Below are 10093 nucleotides of genomic sequence, written 5' to 3'. Positions count from 1 at the left end.
ATCCAAAATACTGGACGTCTTTTCATTATGCGGCGTATCTTTTTATTTACACCGAACCTGGCAACATCCAACATATTTAACATACGTATGTTTTTTTCGGAACTATTATAAATATATTTTTTTCATGATTTTTCTACAATAAACAACCACATAATAAGATAATAACACCAAAAAAATTATACTAACACAGTTTTTTGAGATTTTTCTCTTGTCGAGGGGCTACCCGAGGTTTTCATCGATTTTTGACAAGTTTTGAATCGTATCTCCTTTTTTTGCACTACAGATAGAATTATAAGACAAACGGTTATCGGTTTTTCAATCTTTTATCTCCAGTTTTGTCCACCGGATTTTGAAAAAAATTAATAAGTACTTATTTTTTTATGATTTTTTTAAACATTGTCTAAAAAACACTTTTTTCGTATCTAGTTTGCGGTGATCTTACATGTACGAAATCTACATATTTGGGTTCGTCTTTGACGTCTCGAAAAAGATGTCCCGGGTTTTAATTTTAAACTAATTAACACTAAAGTTATGGCCAGCAAACCAGTTTTTTAGCCTAAAATTGTTCAACTTAGATGCCAAATATCTCGAAGACAATGGACTTTGAAGTAAATATGGGATACTATATTGCTTAAAGCCTTGCTGTTAATATAATAAGATACAAAAAACATTAGAAAACTAAGGGATACAGATCGAAGGTCATTGGCGTGGGGTAGCCCCGTAAGGGTTAAGCATAACTTTTCATTATACGTCTTAATGTTGAAAAGTTGAAAAATCCCACGCCGCCGGCGTTACGCCGCCGCCGTGGATTTTTTCGTGGCGCGCCGCCGCCTGATTTTTTTCGACCGGCGCGCACGTCTACCTGCAACTAGTTAGATTACTATATATTCATATTCACCTACTGTAAAAAATCTCGCATAAAAATATATTATTACTTAAAAACTACAATTTTAAAGTCGCCCCTGCATTTGAAAGTCACCACGTTCTACCGTACTCTATAATTGTACAGTTTCCACTTACAATTCAGTGGCACTTATAAGGTAAACGTACTGCTGCTCGACGCGGTCCCAGTACATGTCATCTTGAAAGTTAAGCCATTGTCAATAAAGGTGACAGCATGGTGTCATCTATTGGGCATTAGCATGTCTAGCACTAGTACGTTTACCTTATTTTGTTTGCTATTGTTGAAAGTTGACATATTTGTATTAACACCCGTGATCACCCGTCTCTTGGCCTAAATCTCATCTACTTAAAACTTTAAGCCGCAAGCTATAACTGTCCTGACCCTCAACAACAAAACGTCTTAACTGATAAAGGTTCCTGTGTGACATACGCCATTTCGTAAGTAGAGTCACCCTGTAAACTTTAGCCCTGTATTTTTATTGAACCGAGCACAAGCCTCAAGCAAACCAGCATTGGAGTGAACGTGACAAAATTTCGATATTACGTAGTATCTAAGATCACATTTATCTCTCTTAGACTCTTTTACAATAGGGTAATAAAACAATTTTATTAGCAGCCGCTTTTTTATATTTTAATTTCTAAGTTTTCCTAGTATTCCAAATTTTCTATTTGAAGTCTTTAATATAAATAAAAAAAATTACTTAAATAAACATTCATTTCAAAGTAAATACCTACCTACGATTACTGTCGAAAAATAGTTTTATTTTGTTTCCTATTAACGTGTTGATATTATGGGCCCGGCCTCATGTCCACGGTGCGGCGCCGGCCGCCGTGTAACGGCGCGGTGCCGCCGCCGTGAGACGGCACGGCGCCGTGCCGCGGCACGGTGGCGGCACACCGGCGGACGGCGGCGCCCCGTAGTTATTGTTAGCTTCCACTAGTGATATTAAAAAGTCGACATGTAAATTGTCAGCCATTTTTGTGCATTAATGCTTATTATGATAATAACGTGATAAATAAAATATATTTTGATAATGACGTAAGAACTATGCAACAGCAAAACAATAACTACCGAGCGGTGCGCCGTCCGCCGGTGTGACGGCACCGTGCCGCGGTACAACGCCGTACACGGCACCGTACGGCACGGCAACTATACAGTGAGCTGCACAGATAACTGACCCCCATGCAAACAAGTTTCTATCCAGGAAGGGGGGGGGGGGCTAGTTATCTATGCAGTTTGCTGTACATTGCTTTCTTACTTTACCAGCACCTCTAGCACAACTGGCCGCGACAGGCGCGAGAAGAGACAGATCGGCGCGACTTGGCGGCTTGTCGCGTGTTGGCAGCACAACTCACGCGCGAGAGCCGCGACAATCTCGCGATCAGGTGTCACTGTCAGAAAATGACAACGATCGCGACTTTGAACTAAAATCCGTAGCACAACTGCCTATTTTGAGACAAAATATTCTCTCGGCTTTATGTCAATCCGCGAGTTGAAGTCTACGCGACTTTATAACGCGACTCGCTCTCGCGGGTGGTTTGCTTGTACTTTTTTAACTGAACTCATGATAATTATAACATAAAAACAAGTTTCATATATTATGTAATAATATAATTTGTATAATTACTTATTGCCCTAAGGGATAAGGAAGTATGGAATAATCACTAAATGCGCTTTACGCACTCTTATATCGATTATGCACGGTGATACCTACAAGTACCACAACACACCCATCATGTTTACAACTTTAATTTCAAACAGCTAGCTTGTAGGTACTCAATTAAGTAAATAAGTACATATGTAGGATTTTTTAAATTTCAATTCAGGTTCGTAAGTTTGTAAAAGTAATCCTAAGACTTCCTTACACAAAACTTTCACCAACCTAACAACGGAGCCCGCTTGCTTGTACATAAACGAAGCCGATGAGGTGGGTAGGTACACTGAGACAAAAAACTAACAAAAACACACTTAGAATTACAAAAATAAAACTTAATCCGGGGACAAGGAGAGTCAACTAATAGGAACAAATTGACTTTTGCAATTTCCATTTAGTAGGAAATACAACTTCTATATTTGTAATTTGAAGTATGCTAGAGTAATTTCAGAAATTTGGTTTTGTTATTCCGAGAGGTGCTTTAGCAATATCGGAGGTGATGACGTCATGGGTGAAAACTAACCGTTTTGTAATTCTAAGCGTGCTTTAGCAATATCGGAGACGATGACGTCATAGGTTTTACTAAACTGTACTGCGATTCCAAGCTAGCTGTTGTTATTCTAGAGATAATGACGTCACAGGCAAAAACTAAACTATTTGCAATTCCTCCGCCCCTAGCAAACGGGCGCCGCGAGAGCATGTCGCGCGCGTGGTAGCTACCCGTCTCTATTTCTGTCTGTATGAATAAAAAAGCGTTTGGTAGTATATCTCTGTACTAAAGAGGCACTATAAAAGCCTATCGAGATATTCTACCCATTCCTTTCTTATTCATACAGTCAGAAAGAGACTAGTAGTTATTACGCGCGCAACATGCTCTTGCGGCGCACCTGTGCTAGGGAGGTTGGAATTGCAAACAGTTTAGATTTACCTATGATGTCATTATCACTAGAATAACAACAGCTAGCTCGAAGTTGCAGAACAATATATTCCTGTAGACCCCAACTACACAGTAGGTCGCGGGTTAATATGTCCATGGCCCACAATATATCCTAAATTTATTATTTAACTTAAGTATGTTTTAAACAAAGAAGACACGAGACACGCCCGCCCGACATCCGATACAATACTAACTCTAACCAAATGAACGTAGCAAGTAGTAAATTTTACTAAAATCACTAACATTCGTTTCGCTGTGTTGGTATTACAAAACTCGTTTAGTGATTGGTACAACAATGAACATAAACACAACAAGTCTATCTACTAAATACCAGTAAACTTTGTAATGTCGCTATAGTAACAACTGAATTGTTATTTTAAATGGGGTAATGTTATTCCCGCGAACTCGTTTTTTAGATATTACAAAACTATGTAAGTGAGACATTTACTAAAATCATAACTTGAAATCACAGATGCTTTTTTCCAAAAATCACAAACTTTACTAGTAAAAATCGGAGAATTTTAGTAGTAATAAAAATGGACTGTAACAAATACTGAACTTTGTTTAATGCTCCATTTACTAAAGTCTGTTTGCTGAAATTAGATTTAGTATTACTGAGCTGTTTGTAGAAATAAATAAATTTTACAGAAATAGTGAAACTTCCATGATCACTACTAAAACTTCATTTTTTCCCCCAGTACAGAACTGTTTATTAATTCCTGGTGATGATTTTTCTCTCAGTGTACAAATGTTCAAAACAAACTATCCAACTTATTAAGTAAGCCATAGTCTTAGTAGTAGTATTTAGGATCACGGTTAGATGTCTAATTTCAACAATCTCTTACTATTTAGGTACCGTTTGGAACCTTCCTCGACTTCAACAAAACATACCTACATGTGGCCTGTGCCCGCTGCATCGTACTGTAACAGAATGATGTAATACGTGGCTGTAACAGGATCATGTCCGGCTCAAAATCATGCTTTGTATGAAATATTATCAGTCATCACCCACTAAACCATTCCGTCCCCTGCCAACACCATACCGTGACGTGACTGGACCGACCCGACCAACAATATTTTGAAGGAGTTGTTACGCTCATGTCATAGTCTGCGTAGCATAGGTACATACGGTTATCATATGGTCTACCATATTGAAACTCCTCTAGATCATACCCGCGTTCTAGATGTTTCACTTCATGTTTGACAGGGCCTGATACGATCATGCTATGATACGTTGCTGTCAGCATTAGGTATGAAGTGGGCCTTGGGGAGCTAATCATGGCTTCTAGGAGTTGTAGGTTAGGTAAAAAATACAGGAGTGAAAAAAAAAAACAATATTTAAATTAATAGTATATTGCTTTGCCTTATATATTCTTGCAATATTCGACTGCTTATTATTAAACCTAATATATTATTAACATCTAGAACCACAATAGAGAAATTGTAAGAATCTTCTTTATTACCCTTGAAAAGTATTTTCTCTCTTCCTTTTTATTCGACATGCGGCGTAGGACAATTAAATATCACCCTGGAAAGAAAATTGGTTTGTAAACAAAAAAATAAAATATGGTCGTGACTTCATCGAGGACTATGAAATAAGCTTTTCATATCAATTTGTCAAATCATAAACAGTTACACAGTACACACACATGCCATCCATTATGGGCACAATATTTGCTTATGAAAGCAGAAAAATATAAATGATCGTATTAGATTCATAATTGTTACATATTTGCTGTAACTTATTTTTAAAATGTGTTTTTCAATTAAAATACACATCAAGATTGTTTACCTTATTTCTAATGCTAAAAAAATGAACTATAGATAGGTACGCCATAACCATTATGGTTCTTATAATAGTTCACTTCCTCGGTGGTGTTCTTAAAGCTAAAGCGCTTCTCACATCTTAGTGACTTTAGAAACGGACAGCTCCGCGTTTGAAACCTACAAGCTTGCCTAGTGTGTTTCTTTTCCTGACTCTCCACTTCGGGTCCCGTTGGCACATCCCTGTTAACAATATTTTCCTTTGGGTGCTGGGATATCAATCGTGTCTAGGCTAAATGCTGGACTTATTCTGAAAAAAAAAACACAATTTACAACAGGAATATGAGAACCAAACCAATAATAGCAATTCCATTAATTATAGTTATTTACAAAAATATTTTATTTAAAAGGTTTATTAAACAGAAATTAATAAACTATATATTATATATTTTAAGGAATATTATCAAAATTTAGTATATAAGGCTCTATTACTTACATTTTTTTCATATTTTTTCTCGTAATTAAATGTTGACAAAATTTGAAAGTTCCTTGACTTTGACAGGAAAAACTTAACCATCGACAATAAACTAGATTTTTTACCACCAAAGAACGAATGAAATAGCGCAACCCTGTTTCCGATTCAGTGTTGTCACATGTAAATAGCATTTATGTTTAGACTTTGATTCCATCGGGGAACACTGATGAGTCGCGCCGCGACTTTGAGTTCTCTACGCGGCTGTTGCAGTCGCGGGTACAAGTTGTGCTACGGAAATCGACAGATTTGACAGCCGCGGGAATGTCGACTCGAGTCGCGGTCTAAGTCGCGGATGCAAGATGTGCTAGAGGTGCAGATGTTAGTAATAAAATGAAAAATACTGATTTTGTCTGAGGCTTGCGCTCGGTAAGCGAAGGAAATTATAGTCTTGAATTTTTAATGCTCGCAGAGCGGGAAAACTGCAGTTGGGGTTTTTCATTCTGGTGGCTATTGGAGGGTGGAGTGGCGTTGACAGCGAGATTATAACGTTATAATAACTCGCTTCGTCTTCGATGGTCGCTATAGCTATTGTAGGATATTAATAGTACTAACCCGACAAAATGTGAACTTTCGCTGCAGATTGTGATGTAAGATTAGGTACCTATTTACAGTACCATAATGTACAGGCCATTATATGTGCCTACTGTAAAACGTTCCTACTTTTCGCACTTGTATCGTAATTGCAGATTTAGATTTTTTTCACAGATGATAGATTTCTGTTGCCGCTATAAATACAAATACTAAAAAGTACGGAACCCTCGGTGGGCGAGTCCGACTCGCACTTGTCCGGTTTTTTAGCTACCCCGTAGGTACATAATTCTTACTTATATTCGGTACGCTTAATGTTTAATAATATTATACACGATTCAATCCTATTTAATACCGTTTCTGAAGAATGTGAAGAAAGTGTGCGTAAAATCAGGTTGCTATCTGTAACTACTTTTAAGTTATTCCGCTTTTACAGAACTGTGACGCTGTGGGCAAAGTTATGTTAAAGGGCAAAGTTTTATACTATTACGGTAACTAATAATGTGTAAAAATCGTGAAACTTTAAATCAACGATTATACAACTTGAACTGGAACCAAACCCCAGACCCCCGGAAGAGTGTGCTGAGCAAACTGCTAAAGTTAGTTGGCAACGACTCCATAATTAGCCACAGGGGCTCTGGGCAACCCTTGATCTTTTCATAAATTTTCCTTAGAAATGTGAAACTTTTCTGTTGTGTTAATTTTATATATACATACCTAGTTTATTTTGAGTAGTTACTTAACCTATGAGAATCTTAATAACAAATTAGTATAGAGTTAACGAACCAAGCCGATTCAGCTTTCGTATTTTAGTCAATAATGTCACGCAATCTTTACCTGTTGATTTAACTAAATGAATTGAAATGGTTTATTTTGGTAGGGTTGAATTAGTTAAACTTTTTGGACCATCTTGTATATTTGCATATTTCAACCTCGTTATCTGCACTGAATGTGTTGCGTACAAATTGCTAGGTCGCACGTGCCCGCTTATCATTGTTTATTAAAAAAAAACACCGAACGTCAACATGTCCACATTAAACGGTCTTAATATTATACAACAAGGGCATAAAGCGACCCAATTCATCCGAGGCAACTTACTACGATATAAAATATACCTACCTACAGAGATATCCAATGTTGAAGGTTATTTTACCGTATTTATTTAATACTAAAGAAAATCGTACTCGGACCCGCGCCGCCCAGTGCCAGCTGCAGCAGTGACAGTTTGTATGGCAGATTTTGGACTTTATTGATAGGTCAGTAAGGGTCATAATAGATGATTTTACTGTATGCTCTAGAGCTTAATAAGCATGGCCCTTGCACGCGACTTAAATACCAAAATTACGAGCATGAGAAGTGAAAACGATATTTATTGACACTTTGATTCCTCATGTGTTTTGGATATTTATAAAAAAACTTTACAACTAGTTGTAGCCACCTCGTTTGTGTGCTTCGAATACATATGTGTAAGGTTAGCTACAAATTGCCAGCTCAGACGTGCCCGCTCTCGCCGCTAATTAGGGTAAACACCACGCGACCGCATCAAATGAGGGTATAAAACGGTCTTACACACTATTTATTGTCTCTAGTAATTAGGTAAGCGGTAAGCCGGTAGAATAGTAATACTACTAATACTACCTGTAATTATATAGGTAAGTTGGTACTTAAATGACAAAGTTATTAAACACATAGGTAATAAAAATCGAAAGGTAAAGCATTAGTTCCAAAAAGTACAGTGTTTGGAACTAGTAGGTATATTATTATCTATTCTCTTTCTATGTTATGTGTGATAGGTGTGAATTCTCTGCTTTGTCCAAAGGTTGACTGGTAGAAAATGTCTCATATCATTAAGTCCACCTTTTGTACGGTTGTATTTTTTTTTGTGCAATAAAGATTAAATACATAAATAAATTCACATCACCTAAAGTATATTCGGGGTTCCAACGCGCACAAGTTGTTCGCAGTAATCGCGAAGCGTCTTGTTGACGGAACTGGTGACCGAAGAGCTGGCGGCTACCTCGCACAACGTACCAGCATTGCGATACTACAGCGAGAAATAAGAGATAAGAGCGATTACAGCGGCAGTTAAGCCTCAGGGGGCTTTGTTCGCTGTCATAATTCTTTGAATGTATATAAATATTTTGTGTTAATAAATAAATGAAAAAAAAAAAATGCCGCCAGCATCCTTGGTACAATGCCTCAAGGCCCTATTTTATATTTAAGCTAGTTATTAATTTCCTTTAGTAGTACCACTACCACTGTACAATTGTACAGTCAGCAGCAGAAGTTGCTAAGCGGGTGAGGTGTTCAAAATTACCTTGACGCGCTCTTATTCTCTTTAGAATAAAGTCGTGTCAATATCATTTTGAACACCTCCCCTGCTTAGCAACTATTGCTGCTGATTGTAGGTATACATACGTTCGATTAGTTTCAGACCTTGCTCTTTGATGATTAAAGCGAGTCTTTGATCTTTACTGGAATAGAAGGTGCTATAGTTCATTATGTTGGCAGTTGACGGGCTATTAAATGTATGTTCGCAGGAGAGAATCATAATTAACTTAGTCGCAGTCTTAGTATTCTGTACCAAAAGGTACCGAATTATTTATGCCACACCTAGGTTAATTAATGTAACATCAAAGGTGACCCCTATCTGTTATTCAATTATTCATCACCTAAAATACACCTAAGGACAAGAAATTTTAGAAAATTATTGAGGGCGCCACTTCCTACGTAACTGTCACATATTTGACGTAAAATGCTTAAACATGGCAAAAATTTTGTTTAAGTTCCATTTTATTAAATTTCTACTATTTTATGTCGCATTATATTTTACGAACCTATTTTGTTTATTCGTAAAATACACCCAAAATCTCTTTTCCATTGTTCAACTAGGTAATAAGATTTAAGTACCTACTTACCTACATGTTGTAAGTAAATAGTTACATTTCATGATATATAAATAAATATAGACTATTACTTCATGGAAATTTAATATGCCAAGGCAATTAGATGAAACTGGGAAGTGACGTCATAACTACATTTCTGTTTTGTCGAAATTAAATAAGTACTTACCTACAGTGATATTTGATGGTTCGTATGTAATATAATACTTTTGATTCTATTTTTAAACTACATTGCCTTGTTTAATTGCCTACTCTCTATCAATTTATCAAACTTGTAGGTCCATCTGTCGTTTTAACAGGCCGCTCTATTTGAATGTCGCTTAATTGCATGCTCAGCGTTGCGCGAAATGAGACTAATGACGTCCATTAACTATTTCAGGGGCATCAGAAAAAGTTAATCTTTAAATATAGTGAATTACCTAATATAACAACGCCTTAGAGTCCGGAAATCAACTCTTAAAGAAATGTTTGGCAAAAAACCGGCCAAGTGCGAGTCGGACTCCGTAGGGGTTATGCGATGTTTATGCCATTATTGTTTCCACCTAGTCGCGATTCTACACAATATGAATTCCACGCAGCTGAAGTTTATCACGAGCGTTATTCTTCACAGTCATTATTTCAGCACAATCTTGACTCTACCTAGTAGCGATTCTACACAATATTTATTCCACACATCTGCAGTTTATCACATGCGTTATTCTTCACAGTCATTATTTCAACACAATCTTGACTCTACCTAGTAGCGATTCTACACAATATTTATTCCACACATCTGAAGTTTATCACATGCGTTATTCTTCACACAAATATATTACTATACAATCGTCGCAACTCTTATTAATGTTCGACATCGGTCACATTTCTGGTA

This window comes from Cydia splendana, chromosome 6, assembly GCF_910591565.1.
Source record: "Cydia splendana chromosome 6, ilCydSple1.2, whole genome shotgun sequence".
Classification (NCBI taxonomy): domain Eukaryota; kingdom Metazoa; phylum Arthropoda; class Insecta; order Lepidoptera; family Tortricidae; genus Cydia; species Cydia splendana.
The sequence above is the reverse complement of the archived record's forward strand: the minus strand, read 5'-3'. Positions refer to the sequence as shown.